Source organism: Palaemon carinicauda, chromosome 11 (genome assembly GCF_036898095.1).
Source record: "Palaemon carinicauda isolate YSFRI2023 chromosome 11, ASM3689809v2, whole genome shotgun sequence".
Classification (NCBI taxonomy): Eukaryota; Metazoa; Arthropoda; class Malacostraca; order Decapoda; family Palaemonidae; genus Palaemon; species Palaemon carinicauda.
In genome coordinates, this window is record NC_090735.1 from 34,124,269 (window position 1) to 34,151,053 (window position 26,785).

Here is a 26,785-nt window from a genome sequence, read left to right on the forward strand (position 1 = left end):
GTAAGTAACCCAATGTAAATACCGTGGTTTGTATTTCGGTTACGGAACAAATTACAAATTCGGAGATAATTTGTATTTTTCCTAACCATACAAACCTCAGCTATTTACATATATTTGCTCGCCAGCCTGGCCCCCAAGTCAAGTCCTACCTCTAAGTGAAGTGAAGCAAATCACCGGTGTGTGGGGGGGGAGGGGTAGCAAGCTACCCCTTCCCCTACCCCCGCTAACTAGCGCGGGGGTAGTTGACCCTCGTTAAAAAACTATTGGCTCGTCATTTCAGCTACGCTGAAAGGTAAAGCCAATGTAAATAGCTAAGGTTTGTATAGTTTGTCATCTCCGAATTTGTCATGTTTGAGCAGGACTCGAACCCCAGTCTGACGTTCACCAGTTATGAACTTTTTCACATCAGTCGCAATCACTAGGTTAGGTCGCATCATTGTTTATTCGATATTTTTTTTCCAGGTATGAAGAATTCAGAGGTGTATGGACAGCCAGTTTTCAAGGCTGAAAAATTGGATTCTAAGAAAATTTATTTTAACGGGAAAATTTTTTTCGTATACATTTGGGCGATTAGGTAAGAAAAGGGTTGAGAGGATATGAATACAGTGCATGAGTTGTCGTATTCGTGAGTGTTTGTATTAACATTTACCATCCTTAGTTGTCAAGAACAATACGCGATATGAAACTTTAAATACTCGGAACTAACAAGGTTAAACGACAGTGAAGGTCCGGTAGAGAGTGGAGTTCCCCTGATGTATGGGACTGGAAAAGCAGCCATCAAAGTAAAGTAAAGTAAAGTAAGAATTTCACTGGAAAGTTTCAATGATTCTGCCACTTACGCTCTATTTTTGGTAGGTCATAGTTCCATACAATTTTTGCTTCATTTAGGCACTGAACCACCAAGTTTCAACAACATATTGAATAATGTTACCATGTACAGTCTTCAAAGATAAACTTTACTGATGTGCTACGTTAGTTCACGATTTTTTTTGTCTTTTTTTATTTTAAATGGTAAAAGCTGCAAGAAAGCTCAAACTGAGAGACAGTTTTCAAAACTTCCATGTTATTTTTAATGTGACTAATATATTTCGCTAGTTACATTGTTATGTTAGTGAGTTGAACGATCCTTATACTTCAAAGTGCCTTTAAAACAACAAAGATCACACCGGAAACTAGTATTTTATGCTCGGGCACGCTATTCTATCTTGGTTTCTTTCTCTTGTTTTGTTAAGCTCTTTATAGTTTATATATGAAAGATCTAATTTAATATTGTTACTGTTCTTAAAATATTTTATTGACTTCATTCCTTCTCTGTAGTTTATTTATTTCCTAGTTTCCTTTCCTCACTGGGCTATTTTTCCTTGTTGGAGCTCTTGGGCTTATAGCATCTTGCTTTTACAACTAGAGTTGTGGGTTTGCTTGTAAAAATAATAACTAGCGGAGCCCGTGTAAATTACACGAAATTATATTTTCAATACTAATTATCTTGTTCCCAACCTATACATGTTTGAATAAAATGTGATAAGATTTGACTTTCATATTTATTTTTAAAAATGAGCAATACATGAAACTATTTACAAAACTTCTTTATATAAAATATTTCTAGTGAAGGTAGTTCCTCTTCTCTGGCCATAAGTAGAATTATTCTGAGGACAAATTTTCACCCTTACACTTCCTACTCCTTGCTCTTGAGAAGGCTACATAAGGTTGTCCATGAGTAAAGCAAGGTTGTGGCAGGTAGATCCCAACCTTATCGAAAGTGTGTCCTTAAGCTTCATTAATGGTCATTGAATATGATAGGCGGACGGGAAATTGAGTAATGTCTAGGAAGATTTGAAGCAAAGGGTGATCAGAATTATGAGAAATCTTTTAAAATAAGAACGGATTAGTCGTTAAACGAAAAGGCCCGAGATGAATTCTATAATCTAGGTTATGGAAATTGATAGAACTCAATTATTTGTCTAATATCTAAAAAAAATTGAGTCGGGTGCTAAAGACAAAATTGGGGAAACTATATAAAATGTGCTTTGGTTAAGTAATCAAAGTCCAATGTGAATTTGTAAGAGTATACCATGAAATTATTTCAGTTTTCTTTAAAGCATGACACAAAACAAATAAGACACGCTATCGTATTGATATAATAATAATAATAATAATAATAATAATAATAATGATGTCGGATTAGGTTGGAAGGGTAAGGGAAATGTTATCCATTTGGCATACGGATGAAGTTTGTAAAATAGGAAAATAGGCTAAAGTGTAAACTATTATATATGGTCACTGAGCACATTGAAAGTATAAAGATCTCTCAGGTGATCAGGAATTAGTGTCGTATATCAGAAAACAGCAACGAAGATTAAATCAATAAAGTCGTGTCAGGTTCATTTAGGGAGGATTCCTTTGCACCAATCCCTCAAGTCTTATAGAATATGGTAATCTAGTTTAGGTTATTTTAAGAAAAAATGTGCGTAACAGGTTAATCAACCATTTAGGAGACATTTAATTAATGAACTTGCAATGGGCTTGCTGTGGATGTTCTCGAAATACCCTTACGGAACACTTACTACAGGCTAAAAGGGAAAATTTACCAATATAATATAAAAATCTTAGAAAGATTTATCCATAAGCATAAGGGTGGATATGTTTGCCAACTGGGATAGGGATGAAGGTGATAACAAATGATGTGGAATATCAAAATCGCTAGGTTAGGTCGTATTATACGTTGTTTTTCTAGTGAAGCGTTTTTCAGGTATAAAAATGTCTAGAATTGCAAATGGCAGCCACATTCAAAAGTTAATGAAAAGATTCTAAGAAAAATTATTTTAAGGGTAAAAACTGTTCGTATACATTTCGAAATTCGGTAAGACCAGCGTTGAGAATGTATGATGCTACTATATCGCGATTCTTACCCCCATTTTCTGGGTACTCAAATCTACTATAAGGGGATTCCTACCAAGAAAACAACCAAATTATGTAATATTCCCCTTCCAACGTGTTATTACAAGAGTAACACCTCAATTAGCGTTATCAAACAAACTAAACAAGCAAATAGTGTAAACAAAACGACCATTTTACCTAACCTAAAGTGCGTTGTATGGATTTTTCATCATGATTCATAGAAAAGAATAGATTAAAATAGTGTCAAGAAGTATGTTTTATCTATCCTACTTTTGTAGGAATCGCCTCATACCCGAAAAATAGTATAGGAATTACACACTAGTAGAATCCTGATGGTAGCAATCGCACTATAGTGGCACCGAATATATGAAGACATAAATCGTCGTATGTATATGTGAAAGTGTTTGTGATAACATTTACCATTTCTTCTAGTCTGCAGTTAAACTGTGAAGTTACAATGACTCGGCCACTAAGAGGCCTATATTTTTTAGGTTATAGTTCTGTACAAATTCGGCTTCATTTAGAAATTTAACCACAAAGTTTTAACAGCATTTTGAATAATATTACCATGTATAGTCTTCAAAAAGAATTACCCAATGCTCTGTTACATTAGCTAACGAATATATATCTATCTATTGAATCTTAAATTGTAAAAGTTGCCGGGCCCGGAAGCTCAAAAAGGAAAGACGTTATTTCCAATGTTTATTGTGATTTTTGCTAGTTTCAATGTGAATCATAATGAGTTTAATAATCAATTTAGATCACATTGGAAACTAGTATTTCATGCTCTTAAGGTCCGATTGAGTTGAAAGGGCAGGAGAGGTTTTCCAACTGGCATACCGATGGGTGGGAAATTATTATATACGGCCACTAAAAGCAGATTGAAAGTATCAAGAAGGGTTGAAGTCTTCCAGGCAATTATGAACCGGTATCATAGATTAGGCACCAGCAAGAAAGATTAAATCTGTAAAGTCGTGTCAGGTTCCGTTAGGGAGGATTCCTTTGCACCAATACCTCAATTTTTTTTTTTAAATGTGGTAATTTAGATTAAGTTACTTTGAGGAAAATGGGCGTAATGGGTAAATCTACCATTTAAGTGATGTAACTAATGAATTTTCCCTTAACATGCTGATAATGACCTCGAAACACTATTACTATAGGTTCATAGGGGAAATTTACTAGCGGAATCTCAATCTCTTGAGATTTATCCATAAGCACAAGATTGGTATCATTCCAGAGTATCTAGAATTCCAATTAAATGTCTTCAAAATTCTTTATAATATTTTAATTCGGGCAAATTATGTAGTTAGGATAGTTTTTCCCTTACGTTGTAATTTATGAAGGTATATGAATCTTGTATCTTGTAGATTATTTTGAAATTTATGCTTTTTATATAAAATTACTGTAGTTGTAAATCTTTGTTTCCATTACGAGCAAATCTAAATAATCGAAATAGAGTCGATAGCTTTCGTGAACATTCATAGAAAAAGCACCTTATTACACATTTTTGGTCGATGTGTATTTTTGTGAACGTGTTTTGTACGTGAATGTCCATGTCCATGTATGTCCATGTCCATGTGAGTATTTGTGTATGTGTATATAAATATATACTTGTGTATGTGTAAATATGTGTATAAATATATATCTTTGTATGTGTAAATTTATGTGTATAAATATTAGTTTAATAGCTGTAAAATATATATATATAATTACAGCTTGACTCTATAAGTTTGTTCCTCTTTTTTCAACACTTAATAAATCCCTTCTATTGCATGCTATTCCAGTTGCCTCTAAACACAGATTTATGTAAAGCAAAGCATTCTTGAACGATTTATTAATTTTATCAGGCTCTTTGCTACTCAACTCTCAGGATTATGAAGTGTTATCGGTCTAGAGTGACATTAGGCAATACGGAGAGTTCAGCAGATGAAGCAACACAGCAGTCTTCTCCGGAATTAATTAAATTTATTCCAGCCGTGAGACAATGACTGGCACACATTAACTGAAGAACCGTGGCTCTGGACGTCACCTCTCTTGGATGCATGTCAGCTTCAGATACTAATCACGAAGTCGTATAATCGAATCGATTAATCAAAATCGCTGCTTCCTTCGTTACTGCTTTTAATATGGACCTACAGCGCTAACTGTTAGTTGAGGTAAGGTTTTGTAATCTGTACATGTATTATATTTGCTTTGTATAATTTTAGCTACAGTTAAGTTAACCATAAGGAATATGTGTCTACTAGTCTGTCTTTGTCTGTCTGTATATCTTTTTAAGGCTTGGAAACCTTGGTTTTTAATTCCTTATTACCGGTTTTAAGAAACTAGTAATTTGGAAACTGGATACCATTGACGAAGGCAAGGAAATGGCGGTATAAATGATGATAGAGTAACCTGTTTCTTTTAAGTAGTCGTGTGAATGTGGACATCACGAGACCAAAGAAATAAGAGTATATTCTATTACGTTCGGAAACTTTAGTTTTTCAGGTCCTTATTACAGATTTTGGAAAACCAGTAATTTTGAAACTTCAAGCTATTCCTAGGGCAAGGGGAATGGTAGTGTTTATTAGGACAGCGTACCTTGCTTCTCTTTTGTCGTCAAATTAATGCGGTTGTCATGAGATTAAAGTAATAAAAGTATATTAGATTATGCACGGAAATTAGTTTCTGAGCTCCTTATTACAGGTGTTAAAAAACCAGTAATTTTGAAACGATATACCATTCCTAAGGCAGGGAGAAGGGCTGTATATATTAAGACGGAGTGCCCAGGATCTCATGAGTCCTCCTATAAATGCGGATATCTTGAGATTCATGGTCATAAAAGTTTGAGCTAGCTTAAAACTTATTTTTGTTCAATCTATTGGAATCCAGACTGGGATTATTTTAGCTCCTGTCTTCTTACCAAGATATAAATTGATAAGAGGCCCCTCTTGTTTATGTTGACGATTCGCTCACCACAGGGAGTGGTTAAATTCTGTATCTCGTACCGATTGCCATGGCTTAAAACCTTTGGACTTTGGCCCTGAATCAGGCTGTAAGCAGCAAATGATAGTGAAACTACTTTGGGTTTAGTAATGGCGTGGACCTAGTATACACCAACCTGCAGTACTTGTAATATTTGATTTATTCTTTATTTTTTATCTTTTTTAAGTGTAGGTACACTTAATTATTATTTTGAGTGTAGGTACACTTAATTATTATTTTGAGTGTAGGTACACTTAATTATTATTTTGAGTGTAGGTACACTTAATTATTATTTTGAGTGTAGGTACACTTAATTATTATTTTGAGTGTGGGTACACTTAATTATTATTTTGAGTGTGGGTACACTTAATTATTATTTTGAGTGTAGGTACACTTAATTATTATTTTGAGTGTGGGTACACTTAATTATTATTTTGAGTGTGGGTACACTTAATTATTTTTTTGAGTGTGGGTACACTTAATTATTGTTTTGAGTGTGGGTACACTTGATTATTATTTTGTGTAGGTATACTCAATTAACATAAATGTTGATAAGCATTATGTAATATTTCTTAAATTTACTATAACCATAACATACTGTACAAAATAAATATTTTTTTTCTTTATTTCTATACACTTTTGTTTTGGAAGAAGCCCGCATGAAAATTCATTGCCAAGGAGGAATGCTGTGCTCCCGGTTTTAAGGCAGCAAAGGACAAAGGGTAACAGTATAAAATTTTACCATGTTTCTCCTTAAGTTGAGTGTTCAGTAAAATTACTTTTATTTCCTTTGACCATTTCATTTCATTTTGGGTGTCATGTTAAAAATTTATATGGTACAAGTGCAGTATTATCTGTTATTTATCACGCATTGAATTAGATTTTATATGAATTGTTACATAAAAGCCCCTTTTCAAGTAATTGAGCTTTTTTTTTCTCCCCAGGTGTACGTTGATTGTGCAGTGACGCCACCCACCATGTGCTGAAATATGATCCTGAAGTTCGGAGGGCTATTCATGATAATGGGGACAAAGTTTCGTTACGATGGGGTATCTATAACATACGTGATAAGTACCACGTGATCACCTGTTACCACTGTCAGAGGTATGGACATTTCGAAAAAGATTGCAAGTCTAAGAATGGAGATAAAGTCTGCGGTTAATGTTCAGGGAGACATTCCACCAGGGAGTGTGATTCGCAAGTGTCAAAGTGTATAAACTGCACAAAGTTAAACAGACTAAGTGACCACACAGTAAATTCTAGAGACTGCAATGCTTTTGACTTTAAATTGAAAAGACTATCGGAAAATACTGATCATGGTTACCAGGGATGTCATAAACTGTGGCTATGTAAATATACAATCTGTAGGTAATAAGACTATTCAAATTCGAGAATTGATAAACGAGAAATATTTAGATATGCTACCATTATCTGAAACATGGTTGAATAACTTTGACAAGGCAAAGACACTGAAATGACACCCCCCCCCCCCCACACATGCCTTCTTTCACATACCGAGAGAAGGTAGGTCTGGTGGAGGTGTCTGACTCTTTATTCATGAAAGTCACTAAAATCTCAAAACGTTGAAAAGAATTAATGTTTAAATACTCTGAATGAACAAGGTAAAACAACAGTGGAGGTCCCGTAGAGAGCGGGGTTCCCCTGCTGTATGGGACTGGAAAAGCAGCCATCAAAGTAAGTAAGACATGGAGTTGGCGAAGAAGCTGCCTATAACAATTTTCCTCTCGAGATATGGCTACCATCACCTCTGCCACCCGTCAAGCCTAAGCCTTGGTCATCACCATCACCTACTCCAACTCAGGAATTTCCTGATCCGGAAACCACTTCTCTGGCAACCCCTCTTCTTCAAACCATGATGGAGCTCGTTGATGATGTAAATGATCCTCCTCCCCTTGCAGAATGGTAAGATAGTTTCTATTTTTTTTAATTTTCCACTTGTATAGTTCAGTTACTAGAGTTGTAAAGTACCTTTGTATTTTTTTTTTAATTTTCCACTTGTAGAGTTCAGTTACTAGTGTTGTAAAGTACCTTTGTATTTACAGGAGTACAGTACAGTACATACATACATGATCAGTATGTACTATACTTGTGTATTTAAAGGGATACAGTACGTACATACATGATCAGTATGTACCATACCTTTGCATTTTTGAATTTGCATTAATTCCACTGACTGTATCTGTTTTTCTTTTCAGTTAGTATAGTACATAATGTATTACAGTATTATATTAACTTCTGTACAGTACTGTACTATTGACGATAAATGCAAGAAAACCATACGCAACTTGTAATTTAGACTACAGTATGATGACTTGTCAAATGGTGCGAGTCAGCCTGACTAAAATGGCAAACACTTTAGTGTCACGTTTGCTAATTAAGCTGTACTGCAGTGATGATACTCTACATATATTACAGTGATAGTGGGGCAATGACTCTTGATGTGTACCCTAGTCTTATTCTGTATATAGTAAAAGAATTTACATGTACTGTGGGCTATTCGTATACCTAGTGAAATGTGGTAAATGCGAGTAAGCAATAGGCAGCTAGTTGTTAGGTTAAGAGTTAACCCACCAAGAGGAGCAAGTATTCGTGGATTCTCACTTTTTGCTGGTGTGTTGCCTAACCCCTGCGAATAAGGTGGTCTGACTGTCATAATATCTCTGGTTCTAAGTATCATAATCATTATTTGGTATTTAAATGTAGGTATTTTTAGGTTAAGGAATCCATGTGTGAACAGTTTAGTCGCCCATCACCGACCATTTTTAGGAAAATTGAGGTTTCATTTGAAAAAACTCACATTTTTATGACTGTGATATTTCTTTACGCCCCTTTTCACCTTCATTCTAAGGAACAGAAAGTTTACCCTTGATATCAAATCATATAATTTAAATTATCTGATTCTACTTAAAATTTCTTTTCCAGGTGCTAGAAGTGGATTAACAGAGTGAAGTTTGTCAGACAGTGACAGGACGAAATTTACGTCGGGTGAATCCTCCAACCAATGGAGGAAGATAATAGTATTATATCAACATGCACGAGTACAGTGTGTGTAATTCATGTGCCCTAATAAAAAAGGTAAGTTTGGTGAAACTAAACTATTGTCTTCCAAAGAAGAGGCAGAGGAAACATTTGCTAAACTTCATGAAATAAAAATTAGGAGACTTGCCGAGCCAAATCAGTATAAAGATTAGTGTGTATGTATGTATATAACCCCATTCATTTAAATTTATAATTTATTTCGTGTAACGAATGACAGATCCCTCGGTTGTCTCGATAAATAATGAGCAATAATAGTGCGGGCCAAATGCAGGTCCTTTGGCAAAGAGAACATCCATACTTGGTTTTTTCGAGGATTGAAGCTCGCCCAGCCAGCCATCCTTCCTATTTTTGTTTATGGTCTTCATAGATTTTCATTTTATAGATCAAAATAATTTTTAGCTTATATTTTGCTTCACCTGGACTAAGTGTTGTTTTAAAACCGCCTTTTGTTTCCATTATCACTAAATCTAAAAATTATGAAATTATGAGGATACCAAGATTGCAAGGTGGGATTTTTGAGTTTGATACACCGTAACATGAATGTTAGGAATGTACCCAGGTGAGTAGTTTTTTAAGATATAAAAAACGATGATTGTCCTCGGTAAGAACGGTAAAATAAAATGCAAGAAAGACGAGATAGTGTTAACTGTAATTCAGCCTAATAGGAATTTATTGTAAAGAAGAAATTCACTATAAGGACAGGGTGAGTGCCAACCATTTTGGCATGCTTTGTTTGTATTGAAAATGGTGAACATTGGCAAGGTGGTTGCAGTCTTCCCCTCCAATCTGTAATTAAGGATGAGGACTTAGACCCCTAGATTATTTTAGATGGTTGTCCTTAGGTCAGAATGCATCCTAGTTTTTCCTTCGTTCCATGTCCAACTGGTTTTGAATTGGATTATTGCAACTCATAATAGAGAATAGTGTAATAAGCTTACTCCCCCCCCCCTAAGAACCCATTGTTATATAAAAGGGTACAAAAAGTAGATTGCAGAAAATTTTCGGAAATTCATAAAAAAAAACGGCGAAAAAAATATATGGTTCATGCATTTGGCATGAAATCTCAAAGTATCAAAATATTGCCCCTTAAGTTTACCACTCCTTAGACTAACCACTTAAAATTTGCCAAAAATTAAGACAAAAAGTTTTTTTTTTTGTTTTTTTGTTATTCTAATTTAACCATCCACAATGTACTAACAAAGTCCCTTTATTTCCAACCAGAGGCTCCCTTTGACATTCTCTTCTTAGTAGTCTGTATTTCTTACCAAGTCTTAGCTTCATAGTTTCACTGCTATTCACCAGAAATAAAGGGGCCTTCTATGCTTACAACAAAATATCTGTATATGTTTGTAGTTTGGCACTTTTCCGGTGTGATCTTGTTCATACTTTTAGCTCTTTTACTGGAAGTATTTTTAGGTAAAGGCACAATAGAACGCAACTAAAAACCTCTATCAATACGGTTCCTTTTATTAAGGAGATATCCCAACCCTATTAAAGGGCAACTAATTGATATAAAGCTAAAACCAAATTCCTACTTCAGCTGACCACCATATGAAAATTTGTTTCAGATCCAGACCTTCAAACATTTAATTCATTGGGATGTAAATCAAAGGGATTTCAGGTTAGATAAAAAAAGGTTGGTTTAGGTTTCTCCTTATATATTTGTTCCCATAGTTGATAGGCGAATAAAAAATTTAAAATCATACCGATTAAATTAAACTGTATGAATATTTGTACTATTTTATGATACAGGACTGTATAATAAATGCTTAGGGTAATCAAGATAGGTTTATGGTAAGTATGAGTAGGTTTTATACGATAGGCCTATAATATATCTATTTGTTCCGTAACTGAATACAAACCAACGCTATATACATGGTGGTAATTACTTTGGCGACAGCCGATGACGAGCCATAAAGTTTTAACGAGGGTTTCCTACCCCACCGCTAGTTAGCAGGGGTAGGGAGGGGTAGCTAGCTACCCCTCCCCCCTCACACACACTGGTGAAGATCCACTTTACTTTTGGCTCGGGTAGAGAACAGACCTGTCTGTGCTCTCCCTCGCTTTGACTCGGAAACATCCCGTGGGTCTGACCAAACTCCTGTTCCTGTGGCTGTGGTAGCTGAAGGCTCTGACTCTCCCTCTGAATATACTTCGGGGGAGGAGCTTAGTCCTACGGTCTCTCCTTCCGCTGAGACTCCCTCTCGGGGGAGTTCTCTGGTAGAGACGCCTCTTCGGAGGCCTGTTGATGGTCAGCCTGCTGATCCCACGGCCCCTCGTGGGTGTATAAGGCGGAAGGCTCGCCCTCCCCTTCGCCGCAGAGGCCTTCCTTCCCCTTTTAACCCTGGATAGGTACGGTGGGTCGTTCGCGACCCCGTGCGTCAAAAAAAAACAGGTTTTTCTCACGTGACTCAGCCCCGTGACTGAATTTGTGGGTGATCGACCTGCAGGAGGTGTCTCCCCTACACGCTCTAGTAGTGTCCAGATGTGCATTGCTGTAGCTGTACTCCTTCCCCGATTTCTGAGACGAGTCGGGGTCGTTCGCGACTGAGTTTACCCTTCTAAGGTAGTTTGCATAATTATCAAAGTTATTACGTATTATGAAATTGTCGTAGAATGGTGCAACTTGTATAGGTTATCAGTTGTAGAAAGTCTTGGTGGATTGTTTGGCTACCATGTGCATGATTTTTTTTTTAGTTAAAATGTCGTTCATCACCACGAGGACCATTTTACCGCGATTGCCCCTTTTTCATTTTTTTTCATTTTTTTGCCAAGTCATTTTTCCGTAAGATATTGCCAAATAGTGTCGTAAAACTTTTGCTTGTTTAGTGTTGGAAAGTGTGTCTAGATGATCTGGCTACCCATGCATGACTTTGTTTTTGTCATATACGACGTAGTTATTGGTATATTGGGTATTTAACTGCGGTTACCAATTTCTGTTTTTTTTCAATATTTGTAAAAATTACTACGTAGTAAGGAATTGCCGTATATTATTCATTTTTTTTTCATGTTTATGTGTTAGAAAGTGTGCCTTGATGGTTGGGCTAACACGTGCATGTCTTTTTTTTATCTGAGATGCCGTATATTAGAATGTCGGGCATTTTACCGCGAGTACCCCTTTTTCATTTTTTTTCATTTTTTTGCCAAGTCATTTTTCCGTAAGATATTGCGAAATAGTGTCGTAAAACTTTTGCTTTTTTAGTGTTGGAAAGTGTGTCTAGATGATCTGGCTACCCATGCGTGATTTTGTTTTTGTCAGATACGACGTAGTTATTGGTATATTGGGTATTTAACTGCGGTTGCCAATTTCTGTTTTTTTTTCAATATTTGTAAAAATTTACTACGTAGTAAGGAATTGCCGTATATTATTGATTTTTTTTTCATGTTTATGTGTTAGAAAGTGTGCCTTGATGGTTGGGCTAACACGTGCATGTCTTTTTTTTTATCTGAGATGCCGTATATTAGAATGTTGGGCATTTTTCCGCGAGTGCCCCTTTTTATTTGTTTTGCATTTTTTTGCTTAGTCATGTTACCGTAAGGAATTGGCAAGTAGTGTCGCAAAACTTATATTTTTATAGTGTTGGAAAGTGTTTCTAGATGATCTGGCTACCCATGCCTATTTTTTTTTAGCCAGATATGGCGTATATATAAGTATGTGTTCGATTTTCCTGTGATTGCCATTTTTTCGTTTTTTCCCATTTCTTTCAAAATTACTACGTACTAAGGAACTATCACAGAGTAATGATTCATTTATATGTTTATTTGTCGGAAAATGTGCCTTGATGGTTTGCCTAGCACGTGGCTGAAATTTTTTTTTTCTGAAATGCCGTATATTAGAATGGCCATTTTTCCACGAGTGCCCCTTTTTATTTGTTTTGCATTTTTTTGCTTAGTCATGTTACCGTAAGGAATTGGCAAGTAGTGTCTCAAAACTTATAATTTTATAGTGTTGGAAAGTGTTTCTAGATGATCTGGCTACCCATGCCTATCTTTTTTTTTTAGCCAGATATGGCGTATATATAGGTATGTGTTCGATTTTCCTGTGATTGCCATTTTTTCGTTTTTTCCCATTTCTTTCAAAATTACTACGTACTAAGGAACTATCACAGAGTAATGATTCATTTATATGTTTATTTGTCGGAAAATGTGCCTTGATGGTTTGCCTAGCACGTGGCTGAATTTTTTTTTTCTGAAATGCCGTATATTAGAATGTTAGCCATTTTTCCGCGAGTGCCCCTTTTTATTTGTTTTGCATTTTTTCGCTTAGTCATGTTACCGTAAGGAATTGGCAAGTAGTGTCGCAAAACTTATATTTTTATAGTGTTGGAAAGTGTTTCTAGATGATCTGGCTACCCATGCCTATCTTTTTTTTAGCCAGATATGGCGTATATATAGGTATATGTTCGATTTTCCGGTGATTGCCATTTTTTCGTTTTTTCACAATTCTTTCAAAATTACTACGTACTAAGGAACTATCACAGAGTAATGATTCATTTATATGTTTATTTGTCGGAAAATGTGCCTTGATGGTTTGCCTAGCACGTGGCTGAAATTTTTTTTTTCTGAAATGCCGTATATTAGAATGGCCATTTTTCCACGAGTGCCCCTTTTTATTTGTTTTGCATTTTTTTGCTTAGTCATGTTACCGTAAGGAATTGGCAAGTAGTGTCGCAAAACTTATAATTTTATAGTGTTGGAAAGTGTTTCTAGATGATCTGGCTACCCATGCCTATCTTTTTTTTTTAGCCAGATATGGCGTATATATAGGTATGTGTTCGATTTTCCTGTGATTGCCATTTTTTCGTTTTTTCCCATTTCTTTCAAAATTACTACGTACTAAGGAACTATCACAGAGTAATGATTCATTTATATGTTTATTTGTCGGAAAATGTGCCTTGATGGTTTGCCTAGCACGTGGCTGAATTTTTTTTTTCTGAAATGCCGTATATTAGAATGTTAGCCATTTTTCCGCGAGTGCCCCTTTTTATTTGTTTTGCATTTTTTCGCTTAGTCATGTTACCGTAAGGAATTGGCAAGTAGTGTCGCAAAACTTATATTTTTATAGTGTTGGAAAGTGTTTCTAGATGATCTGGCTACCCATGCCTATCTTTTTTTTAGCCAGATATGGCGTATATATAGGTATGTGTTCGATTTTCCGGTGATTGCCATTTTTTCGTTTTTTCACAATTCTTTCAAAATTACTACGTACTAAGGAACTATCACAGAGTAATGATTCCTCTAGATGTTTATTTGTCGGAAAATTTTGTTTACTTTTTTTTTGATTGAATATCATCAAATTTTTTTAGCTAAAATATTATATTGTTTTACATTTTTTTTTTCGATTTTATTTCCCTTCAAAAAAATTTTTTTGGGTCAGAATTTTAATTTTATAGTCGTAAAATAATCGACAATTATCCAGCAACCCACCATACAATTTTTATGCATATCCAATAATAATTAGATTAGTAAATAACACCTTGAAATTGACATACCCTTCCTACATTTCAAGTGGCAGATTAGGGAGTCTGAGTCAGTGTGGTTGGCGGCCATTTTGTGGACATATCCGAAGCGTAAGCTGCCCTATCTATATATATTCTTGTTCCCTATAGAATTTGTGATATTTTGGTATATTTTTACCTGCATAAATATCATATTATATATTAGATATATGTATTTTTTTACGAAATTTCTAAGTACTCAAAAAATTACCTTTAGATATGGCCCCTGATATAAATGTAATTTACAAAATAATGAAGATTTTTTTACATATTTCTATTTTAGGATAACATATGTTTATTCCCTAAAAAAATTAGCCACTTCCTATTTCATTTGGGTACCCAAAAAAATTCATGAAATTTGGACAAATTTTTTTGGCCATAAAAAGTTACCCTTTTTTTCTCATTTCAGATCTTCACCTCCATGGGTCTGACTTCATCCAAAATACATCAAGATGTGTCCGAAACATTCAAGAATCAATTCCTAAAAGGATTTGTGTATATATGTATAAACTTTTTTTTTATGAATTTTTATGTCAGGTCTTTTTTTTTTCTACTTAATTTTTTAAAATATTTATAATAAATAGTTTTTCTGCGGATGAGTAGTATTTATCTTTACAGTTGTTTTAAGCATTCATTGAAGTTTTTTTTGGCAAAAGAAAAAAGGAGGTTACTGCAAAAACTGATTTTTCAAGAATTTTTTTTGGCGTCGGTGTCGTTCGCGTCCGAGTATACCCTTAAAGGGGTGTCTGAGGAGCGTACCTATCCAGGGTTAAAGGGGTTAAGAGGTGCCTCTTCGGCTCGTCGTCAAAACAGTCCTCTGCGGAGGAGACGACTCGCCGTTCTACTGAGCTTCCTGCTACCACCCTTGACCTCTCCAGGGATCGTTCGCGATCTCCGTCGGAGGATGGTCGTCCTTCGGGACAATGTGAGCTGTCTCCTCAACCATCCACATCTAAAGCTGCTGATGAGCTTTACGCACCGGAGACTGCCACTGTGCAACCTCCTGACCCTTCGGGGTCTCTGGGACTTGAGCGCGCAACTGCGCAGCCCGTCCCTAAGCGTAAGGCTCTGCCTACGCCCTCTGTTGCCGCTGTTCCTGCCGTTCCTGACAAGGCACCTCGGCGGTCACCTGTGGCCGTTCGCGCCACTGCTCCTGTTGCGCGCCAGGGTTCCCCTGCGCGCCCTCATCACCCACCTGCAGCTCCTGATGTTGCGCGTAAGCGCTCAACTGCGCAAACGCGCCCTGTTTCTGTTGTAAAGCCACCACGCTCTCCTGCACACTTGCAGGCAATTCCTGTTAAGGCGCCCACGTGTCCACCGGTGCCCCAGTGGCCTTCAGCGCTCAAGCGTCCTCCGGCATCTCGAGGGCCCCCGGTTCCTGTTTCGCCGCGCGCGATCCAGGAGGTTCCTGAGTTGGCGCACAGGCGCTCACAGGTTCCTTCGGACGCGTTGCGTCCTGCGGGGGAAAAACACGACACGCGTCCACGCACGATCCCAGCTCCAGCGCACACGCGCACCCCAACACGCCCACGCGCACCCCAACACGCCCACGCGCTGCTTCGGGGACATCGCGCCCATCTAAGGAGGCGCGCGATACAAGGGAGTCTCGTAGTACGAGAGAGATTCACGATGCGCGCAAGCGCGCAGTTCCTGTGGAAGCTCTAACGCTACCGCACGTAGCGACGACTCAAGTCGTCGCCCCGGAGGTTGCCAAGCCCGCGCACGGGCGATCCCGGCCACTTCTGGAACCGCGCGAATCTGTTGCTGACACAATCGCGCCCGACGCGCCCCTGTCACTTCCTGTTCCTGCTTCACGCCCTGTGCCTGTCTTTAAGACAACAGGGGTGGCATGCCCACACGTGGCTCGCACCTCGCGACCTCAGAAGCAGCCGACTACAACGCGACCTGTTCCTGATACGCGCCACGATTGCCAGCGCACCTAGCGGTTGCACAGGCTAGTAAACCGGTCCAGTCAGACTGCCATCAAAGCTCTCAGGTCGCTCACGACCCTGCTCCTGCGCTATCGCTTCCTCGGCCAGTCCTTCCAAAACTCCCGGTCGGATGCTTCTGTCATCGCTCGCCCTCCGGGGATTCACCTACTCACTGCGCGCCCATGCGTTCGGCCTCCTCCAGTCCCAGATCGCCGCACACCCACGCCATCGCCCACTCGCGAGCGGGCATGTTCCTGCTCAGGCTTCCGCGCTCCCTCACGGGCACGCTCCTGCTCTGTCGCCGGCGCGCCATCGCTCCCGTCCATCCTCCTACGCGCCATCGCGCCCCCCCCCCCCCCCCCCCTCGCGCGGATGTGCGCGCGAGCAATTTTCCAGCCTCGCGCCCTTCTCTAGCGCGCGACTCTGATCTGGGCTCGGTTTACAAGCCCCAGCGCGATCGCCGGCAGGCGGTTTCCTCTCTGTCGCGTTCTCCTCCCCGCAAGCGCAGACCAGCGCTCTCGCCAGAGGGGGAACGCTCCTCGGACAGGTCTAGGGATTCTTCTCTTACAGCCCGACAGGCGAACCCTTCTGTGTTGACTCCTCCTAGGGATCCGTCGATCCCTTTCCCTTCAGAGAGAGTATCTGACAGCGCTGCTGTCAGTCAGCAGGCCTGGTTCGACACCCTTCTCAGAGCTCTTGTGCGGGCTATTAAGCCAACACTCTCTGATTCGGGTCGCGAACCAGCGGCAGCTTCCTTCCCTCTGAAGAGGAAGAGAGGCGTCTCTCCCGTGGAGCCTCCTCGGAGGCTTGTGCTTTCCCGCGCGTCGATCCTTGCGCAAGGATCCTACTCCCCCTCAGACCTTCTCGCCCTCCCCTGCGGCGGAGGAGTATCCCTCTTCAAGAGAAAAAGATGAGCAGGAATACTCCCCCATCGCACCAGTGGTGGATGTTCCTCCTCTTCCCGAGAGGTCTCCTCGTCCCGAGGTGGAGAAGGACTTGCCCCCTTCGCTGTTAGAGTCCTGCATCCCTCCCAGGAGGGAACCTAAGAACTCTAAGACGATCCCAAAATTGTCTTCTAGGATCAGACAGTAGCAGCCCAGAGCCGTAGAGGATGCCCCCATTTCCCCCCAGGAAGAGCCTCTGGGGTCCGGAGACTTCGCTGCAAGTCCGTCAGGAGGCGAGCACCAGGACTCAGAACATGCGTTCTGGCAGGTCCTGACTCTCATGAGGTACCTCAATGGGATCCCGGACCCTGAAGTCCCGCCTCGTAAGGGTAAGGACACGGTCCTGGATCGCATTTTCGGCACTCAAAAGCCCTCTAGGGCCAGCGCAGCACTGCCATGGTCCCAGGGGATGAAGAGCGACAGATATGAAGTCGAGGGCCAGTTCGTGGAGCTTGCCTCCTCCAGTAGATCCGGTGCCGGAAGCAAACTCCTCCCTCCTCCTCGTGTCCATCAGAGGAGGTACTTTGAGGTCCTTTAGGAGTCTGCGCTGAGCCTTCCCTTGAAACCATTCCGTGGAAGGACTCACAGGGGGAGTTCCTCTCGAGAGGTTCTCCACTCTGCACGTATCCTTCTCGGCCACTGAGATCCAGAGCCAGAAGGAGGTCATCAAGTGCGCTATGCAAGCCACTTCATGGCTCGACATCTGGCTGGGGTCTCTGGGTATCCTGGTGCGGTCCGAGGATCTCTCCAAGGAAAGCACCAGGAAGGCTCTGGAAACTTTTCTCCTCTCGGGTACTCGGACCATCGAGTTCCTATCCCACCAAGTCTCAAGCTTGTGGGCCAACACGATCCTCAAACGTAGGGACGCTGTTGTCGAGAGGTTCCATCATAAGGTTCCCAGTGCCGAGTCGTGCAGGCTCAGACACTCTTCCGTCCTTGATAAGAGCTTGTTTGAGCCTAAGGATGTGGAGCTCTCTGCCGAGAGGTGGAGGAAATCCAATCAGGATTCCCTCATCCATAGGGCCCTAACATCGAGGCCCTATAAACCTCTGGAGGTTCAGCAGCCACGTCCCATAAAGGATACGAAGAAGACTACCGTAGCAGCGAAGCCCAATGTGTCTAAGCCCTTTCCTACTAAGGTCTGGAGGGGGAAAAAGTCCTCCAGGGAAGGCAAAAGCCCTAGAGGCTCCAGCCGAGGCCGGAAGCGCTAGGGTTGGCGTTCCCCCCGCGTGTCCACCAGTGGGGGGATGCTTGCAGAGTTGCGCAGCAAGGTGGCAGCAACTCGGAGCGGATGCCTGGACGGTCTCCGTGATATCCTTAGGGTATCGCGTCCCGTTCACAGCTTCTCTCCCTCCCCTGACAGCAAATCCAGTGTCGTTGAGCTCTTTTGCCATGGGATCGGCTAAAGGGCAGGCCCTTAGGGCCGAAGTCCAGACCATGTTGGAGAAGGACACTCTCCAGGAGGTCGTGGACGGGTCCCCAGGCTTCTACAGTCGACTCTTTCTTGTGAGAAAGGCATCTGGAGGCTGGAGACCAGTCATCGACCTCTCGACTCTGAACGGGTTTGTCAAACAAACTCCATTCAGTATGGAGACGGCAGACACAGTCAGACTGTCAGTGAGACCACGAGACTTTATGTGCACACTGGACCTGAAGGACGCGTACTTCCAGATCCCAATCCATCCGTCTTCAAGGAAGTACCTGAGATTTTGCCTACACAACAAGATCTACCAGTTCAAGGTGCTGTGTTTCGGTCTCTCCATAGTACCTCAGGTATTTACCAGAGTGTTCACCCTGATTTCTTCGTGGGCACACAGGATCGGCATCTTCTCCGTTATCTGGACGACGGGCTGATCCTAGCAGACTCGGAGTCGACCCTTCTTCGACACCAGAGACAAGCTTCTGGGACTTTGCCAAGATCTAGGGATCATGGTAAATCTCGAGAAGTCTTCTTTGCTTCCAACTCAGCGACTGGTATATCTAGGCATGATATTGGACACCAATCTCCACAAAGCCTTCCCATCAGACGACAGGATAGCAAGGCTGAGGAGGGTCGCAGATCCTTTCCTCAGACAAGAAGAACTCCCAGTCCAATCGTGGTTATGTCTCCTCGGTCTCCTTTCTTCCCTGGCCCGTCTAGTTCCAAACGGTCTCCTCAGGATGAGATCCCTGCAATGGCGACTCAAGTCTCGGTGGAATCAAGGACACGATTCCCCAGACGTCAGGGTTCCTATGGGCCCTGCGGAACGGATGGACCTTCAGTGGTGGGTGACAGACGAGAACCTACGAAAGGAAGTGGATCTTTTCGTCCTCCCCCCGGATTTGATGCTGTTTTCGGACGCCTCAAAGAAAGGGTGGGGTGCCCACGTTCTGAACCACAGGGCCTCAGGCCTGTGGTCAGAATCAGAAAAGTACCCTCACATAAACCTGCTAGAGATGAAGGCCGTCTTCCTGGCCCTTCAAAAGTTCCACCAAGTCCTGGCAGGCCACTCTGTCGTGGTGATGAGCGACAACACTACGGTAGTGGCTTACATCAACAAGCAGGGAGGTACCTTTTCGGAACAGCTATCCCATCTTGCGGTGGAGGTCCTGAGATTGCCCGAAGCCCGCTCGATATCACTTGCGGGTCGCTTCATTCCGGGCAAGAGGAATGTGCTCGCTGACAGTCTGAGCAGAGCGACGCAGATAGTGAGTACCGAGTGGTCTTTGGATCCTCGGATAGCCAGCAGAGTCCTGACTTTGTGGGGTTCCCCGACCGTGGACCTTTTCGCTACAGCATTGAACACCAAGCTTCCGCTATACTGCTCTCCAGTCCCGGACGCCAAGGCCCTCTGGCAAGAAGCCTTCCAACAACGGTGGGACAACGTCGATGTGTACGCCTTTCCCCCATTCTGCCCGATGAGGAGGGTCCTCAACAAGACCAAAACATCGGTCAATCTCTCGATGACCTTGATAGCTCCGCTATGGCATCACGCAGAGTGGTTTCCGGACCTTCTGCAGCTCCTCACGGAGATCCCGAGGGAGCTCCCTCCACGTCGCGAGCTACTCAAACAACCACACTCCAACATCTTTCACAAAGCCGTAGCTTCGCTCCGACTTCACGCCTGGAGACTATCCAGCATCTCCTCAAAGAGAGAGGATTTTTGCAACAAGTTGCGGAAAGGATGTCTGCCCACCTGCGCAGGTCATCCGCAGGAGTCTACCAGGCAAAGTGGAGAGTTTTCTGTGGTTGGTGCCGGGGAAGGGGTATCTCTCCCCTCGATGCCACTTCACCAGCAATAGCCGAGTTCCTTGAGTATCTGCGGGAAGAAATGCGCCTTTCAGTCTCGGCAGTGAAAGGCTATCGCTCAGCCTTAAGTCTTGCCTTCAGGCTCAAAGGAATGGACATTTCCTCCTCGCTGGAACTGTCCCTTCTCATACGGAGTTACGAACTTACCTGCCCTCAGTCGGAAGTGAGACCTCCTCCTTGGAACGTGGGTCGGGTTCTAAGGTCTCTTAAGAGGCCTCCCTACGAACCGTTACACCAGGCTTCTGATCGCCACCTTACCTGGAAGACGGTGTTCCTGCTAGCTTTAGCCTCGGCCAAGCGAGTCAATGAACTACATGGTCTCTCCTACGACGTCGCCCATTCAAGGGGATGGGGGGAGGTAATGTTCGGCTTCGTCCCCGAGTTCGTTGCTAGACTCAGAACCCGGGAGTGCAGGACCCTAGGTTCGACTCTTTCCAGGTCTCGAGTCTTCGTTCTGTAACAGATGACCCAGACCATCTCCTACTGTGCCCAGTCAGGAGTCTGAGGTTGTATCTCAAAAGAACAGCTGCAGCTCGCCCCCAGGTGTCGAACTTGTTCGTTAGCACCGAGGAAACGAAGAGGAAGGTTACCAGAAATACCATCTCGGCCTGGATCCGCAAAGTGATCCTCCTGGCCTTGAGTTCTGACCCTCCTCCGTCGTGACGCCCTAGAGCGCATGATGTCAGGGGCGTTGCTACGTCCCTGGCCTTCAAGAAGAACTTTTCGGTGACGCAGGTCCTGCAAGCTGGGGTGTGGAAGCGTCGTACCACCTTCACGGCCCACTACCTGCAAGACGTGACACACAGGCGGCTCGATACGTTTTCTATCGGCCCTGTGGTGGCTGCACAACAGCTGGTCTAACCTCGGGCTCCTAATTGGACAAGTAGCAGAGGGTTGAGGGCATTGTTACCCTGTTTTAGTCTGTGTGAATGAAAAGATCTGTCTGGCCCTTTTCTTTTCTTCATCCTGTCCTCCCTTGGAGAAAAACTGCATTCTGGGTTCTTTGCACAGCTGATCTCGAACCTCTGCAGGTAATCCATGCTCCCTTGTGTTCTTAGTATTAACTTGTAATACTGTCATGTCCCCATACCCTAACGAGGTGGTATTGGGTAGTCCTAGCCTAGATTTCCCTCTAGAGAACTCCAGGTCAACTTCCTAGGACAAGTCACTGCTCACCTTCACACACGACTTACATAGGCTGCAGCAGCCCCTCAGCTGTCTGCGAGGCGCAGGGGCCCCAACCTTCGAGTTCCTTTATGAACCCAGGTTGGGAGCCCCCGGGCAAGCCAAAGCCAGTATGGCAGGGGACTTGCCTCCCTTCCTAAGGGTTAAGTCACCCCATGTAAATAGCGTTTGTTTGTATTCAGTTACGGAACAAATGACAAATTCGTAGATAATTTGTATTTTTCCTAACGATACAAACCTTAGCTATTTACAGTTATGTGCCCGCCAGCCCTGTCCCCCAAAATAAGTCCTATTCCTAAGTAAAGTGGATCTTCACCGGTGTGTGAGGGGGGAGGGGTAGCTAGCTACCCCTCCCTACCCCCCCGCTAACTAACAGTGGGGTAGGAAACCCTCGTTAAAACTTTATGGCTCGTCATCGGCTGTTGCCAAAGTAATTACCCCCATGTAAATAGCTAAGGTTTGTATCGTTAGGAAAAATACAAATTATCTAAGAATTTGTCATATTTTGGGTTAGTAAAAATAGCCTTTTTCATTCATTTAGGGCGCTCACAAGGAGGTGTTGTGATGACTTCAAATTTAATTTTCTGGTGAGGAAGAGACCTCAACCACATGGATTCCTTTTTCTAAGAAGCCATGCAGACATATTTAGACCATATATTTCGGTTTTCCAAAGTCCTTTACAGAAAAAAAAAATCAAAATTCCATTCAAGAATTTTTTTTTTTTTTGTCAACGGTGTTTTTAAATTCTCGGTACATTATCATATATTGAAAGAAAATAAAAGGTATGCGGGCATTTTTTTACCGTCTTCTTTTTCTTTTCTAAAGAGGCGCGTAGAGGGCCAGGAATCCTTTACACATAATGTTGACCCAGGGTTCTCATAATCGGATTGAAAATGTGGATGTATTGAAAACATACTCAAAAGCTACTCTCAAAATATACATTTTCATGTTAAAATATTTTCTAGAATTTTTTAAAAACAAGGGTCTTTTACAATGCTTATGATGTTGATAAAATAATTTAGACTGTTAATTTTTGTTTATACTCGTGCTAAAGAAAATATTTTTCAGTCGACATCAATTTGTTGGTGACACAGATTACCTCTGTCAGGAGTATCGAGCAACGAAGCAAAAGTTTAGACTGTTAAGAGTATGGATGATTCAACACTTTCAGAATTCACTAGATGCAACTGTGAGTGGATTTGAAGACCAAATGATTAATGCTTCGAGAATCTTGAACAAGAACTCTTTCTGCTGCATATTCAATTGCAAAAAAAAATGGCTTATTGAGAAAGTATTTTTAGAATTTCGGCGATCAGTTTTTCCTAAAAAAATGTTTTAATTCTTAAACTTTTAACTTTTTTGAGTATTGATCTATCTGGTCTTCAGCTATTAACTCCTAATCCTTATTTCTTGGATGAAACTTTTAGTTTGGTAACTTACTTATTCCTTAATCTCTGGCACAGTCGTTCACGTAATATACACAAGATTTTTCTTTGCCTTCAGATCTTCCAAGACTACACTATCTGCATACTAGGTGTGTATTTGATTCTATCATTAATGACTTCCCCCCATAATAAGGCACAATGCGACACAGAATTTTAGTTTCAATTCCAGCTGTGACTAGATTATGAATAGTCTTCCTAATCTGGCGGTGGAATCGGTTGAACTTCCAAGTCCAAACTTTTTGTAAAATCTGTCTGTTTACCAGAATGACACAAATCAAGTTGCATATTTTATAAATGATCGATATATTTTAATGTCACTGATATTACTATTCATATTTTTTATTCATTACTTTGATATAGTTTATTCGGTTTCCTTATTTAATTTCTTCATTATAGCATTCCTTGTTGGAGCCCTTGTACTTGTAGCATTCTGCCCTTCCAATCAGTGCTGTAGCTTGGGTAGTATTAAAAATAATCATTATCATTATGATACGAAGGTAATAGAAACGCATATCTGGATTTTTAATTTAATTTCTAGTATATTGAATATCAACATTATAAGGCATTGCTCCACATTGTATTGTAAAAAGAATCTATGGATACCATAGATAGTTTTCACTGTATAACACTGATATAAAATCAATGGTTATTATGGTCATTAGAAACCGTAATTTTCCTTAGCTGTTTACATTAACAAGTGTAGCTTTTGCTTTTTCACTTCATATTTCCAGAAGGCAAGTAAAGGCTTCTTAATTTTTAGCTGGGAATGTGTATATATACCTAATCTAAATCAATCTGTAACTGTACACACTGCAGGTGAAGATTCTGAACTAGGAACTGTTGGAAGAAGATTAAGATAGGGATGTTTCCTATCACCAATACTGTTCAACCTCTATGCGGAAGATGGCATTAAGGTGGGAGGAGAAAATGTGAAAACCGAGGTTCACTGATGACAAGGCAATTGTCTGTACCACAAGAGAGGGTTTACAGAGGATGACAAATATGATAAATAGGTAAGCACAAAAATATGGAATGATAGATATCCAAGACCAGGATAATGAGAATTGCAAGAAGACTAGGATCTCCAATAAATGTGCAAATTAGAGATGATGCTGTGAAGGAAGTCAGTCATTTGAAGTACTTGGGAAGTATTATAACAAACTCGAGAAGAAAACTGTAATGAAAAGATGAAAAACAAAATAGCTCAAGGTAAGGTAGCTTTTTAGAGATAGAGATGGACGATTATTAAAGGGGAAACCTTAAAATAGAACTGAAGAACAGATTTGTTAAAGTTTCATAAGCAGTGTAGCAATGAATGGTTCTCAACATGAACTATAAAAGCAACAGACAAGAAACTTCTGTAAGCATTTGAAATGTGGATATGAAGGAGGATGCTGAAAATAAGTTGGAGAAACCACAAGACAAATTAAATACTAAGAATAGTTGAACAGAAAACTATAATTACAGCAACAGATAGAAGGCAGAAAAATTGGATAAGATACACTTTGAGAGGAGAAGTAACTGAAGGACATTATAGAAGGTAAATTTTAAAGACAAACACCTAGAGGTAGGAGGAGGAGGTGGCCATGGGTAGAGAATTAATCCATAAAAGGACCTGCCTCAGGACAGTAGTAGTAGTAGTAATGTTAGTAGTAATAGTATTAGTGGTAGTAGTAGTAGGGTACAAACACTGAAATTTTATCAGATGAATTTTACTTCATTAAGTTTAAATAATCAGGAATTTGTGAGGATTTGTGTAGTTTTCCGGTCATTTTCTGAGCTATTGATATCTAAATTGGTTCCTGGATATATTAAGGGTATAAATAATTTGGATTTCAGCAATGCCTGTGAAGCGTATCTTACATGAAATTTGCTTAATATGTAGTATTTGTATTTTCTGTATCTATTAAGACAAAGTTGTAGTAATAACGAGATACGAGATCAAAGGGAAGGGAATTAAGCTTTTTACAATTAAAAACATCATGAGCTCTAGAATTCTAGGCAGTTTCCAGCAGTTTTTTTACTTTTTGTAAACCTTAAAGTCATAGAAGTAGAAAGATCTATCGTAGTCAAGTACTTTCCCTGCCGACAGGTATTGCGATAATGAAGGTGCCAGTTTCTTTTTGTTTTTAGAATACGTTTGGAATATATTTCAAGCCTTTAAATACATCATTATTAGTTAGAAAAAAAGGGACCCGAGACTGGTGGGGATTAATAGTAGGGTGCCAGCAATGGGCTCTGGTTTTCTTCCTAGAATCAAGAACATTGATTTTATTCAGTTCTCTTGATTATTTTCCTCCAGGGAAAATTCTAAATTGGGTTAGAAATTTCCTTTTGAACTTACATTTTGACTCTATTGGGTAAACTTTTTGTAGACTGAATTCGCTCTTTCCAACTTTTCCAAAAGGTGAAAAGGGTATTCTTTGAAAAAGTATGTGAGTTTTATGAAAGAATTCTCGCTATGATTACTGGATTGTGCAAATAATGGCGTATGCAATTGTGCTTTAGCAAAAGTCAAACGCAAGATTTTAATAGGTGGAGGAACAAGTGATACTTGCATGAGATTTTCATTGGCAGGTTTTTCACATTTGGAATTTTAGACTTCTATCTTAGTTGCATATATATATTGAGGGTGTAAATAATTTCAGATTTCATTAATCTATGAAGGGTGCTTTTAAAAACGGTCTTGATATGTAGTGTATTTCTATTTTTAGTAGTGTGTTACTTTGTTGTCCACAAATCCTGCGTTTGAAATAAATGTTGATCCTGTAAACACTTCATTATTAATTAGAACAACAAAGTTACACAAGCCTGGCGGGTTTGTTAGCTGGATGGCAACTATGTGTTAATCATCTTCCTAGAATCAAGAACATGGACTTTATTCCATTCTCTTTCAAATATTTTCTTCTAGTGAAAACTCGAGGTTTGAAGTTTCTTTATTTTAACCTTATATTTAAAACTCTACTGTTTAAACTTTTTGTAGATTGAATTTCTTCTTTCGAACTTGTTTCCCAGGGGTAGAAAGGGAATTCTTTGATAAAGTAAATTCCTAAATTATTCCTAAATTCCCTTAAAGAAATTTAGCTATAATTAGTGTATTGTTCAAATAACAGGGAATTAAATTGTTAATTGTAACTTTAGTAAAACACTCGAGTAAACTAATAAAATGTGATTTTTAGCACTCCACGGACTAAGTGTAATCCCTACCTGAAATTTTAATTCAGAAAGTTTCCACAAGTAAAAGAATCGGAGATGAAATTCTAGACATAATATAGATTTTGAATTCACTTTTATGAAATTTATTGGCTCTCTCTTCATTATTGCACAAACATTGATAGACTGAGGAAGGCTTTAAGATTTCGAGTTCCGTCTAAAAAAGAAATTTCAAATATTCTCCCATGTTATGAAAAGCGTTCCTTTTAAATGTTACCTTCTAGAAACTTCGTGTCATCATTTTATATCATATAAGATTTTCAGTAATTTCAGTTTTTCCTTCCGCTCTTTTTACATGTTTTATACGATTTTTCATAATTATAAACCACTTGGTATTCAGATATTCCTGGAGTACAGC

The 26,785-nt window shown here is 40.4% G+C and overlaps 1 long non-coding RNA gene across 3 annotated transcripts in view; it reads left to right on the forward strand.

Annotated features, from left to right (window-relative positions):
* Window positions 1–25,641, forward strand: part of LOC137649668 (uncharacterized) — a 39,493-nt gene extending 13,852 nt beyond the window's left edge. Inside the window, exons 2-6 of one of the 3 annotated variants that reach the window (XR_011045814.1) lie at window positions 4,873–5,054; window positions 6,514–6,584; window positions 6,807–7,785; window positions 8,806–8,958; window positions 24,031–25,641. This is a non-coding gene — a long non-coding RNA (uncharacterized lncRNA). Of the gene's footprint in view, window positions 1–4,872; window positions 5,055–6,513; window positions 6,585–6,806; window positions 7,786–8,805; window positions 9,526–24,030 lie in introns of those variants that run through there. The other 2 variants (XR_011045813.1, XR_011045815.1) reach the window with 2 other exon arrangements.
* Window positions 25,642–26,785: the final 1,144 nt, after the last annotated feature.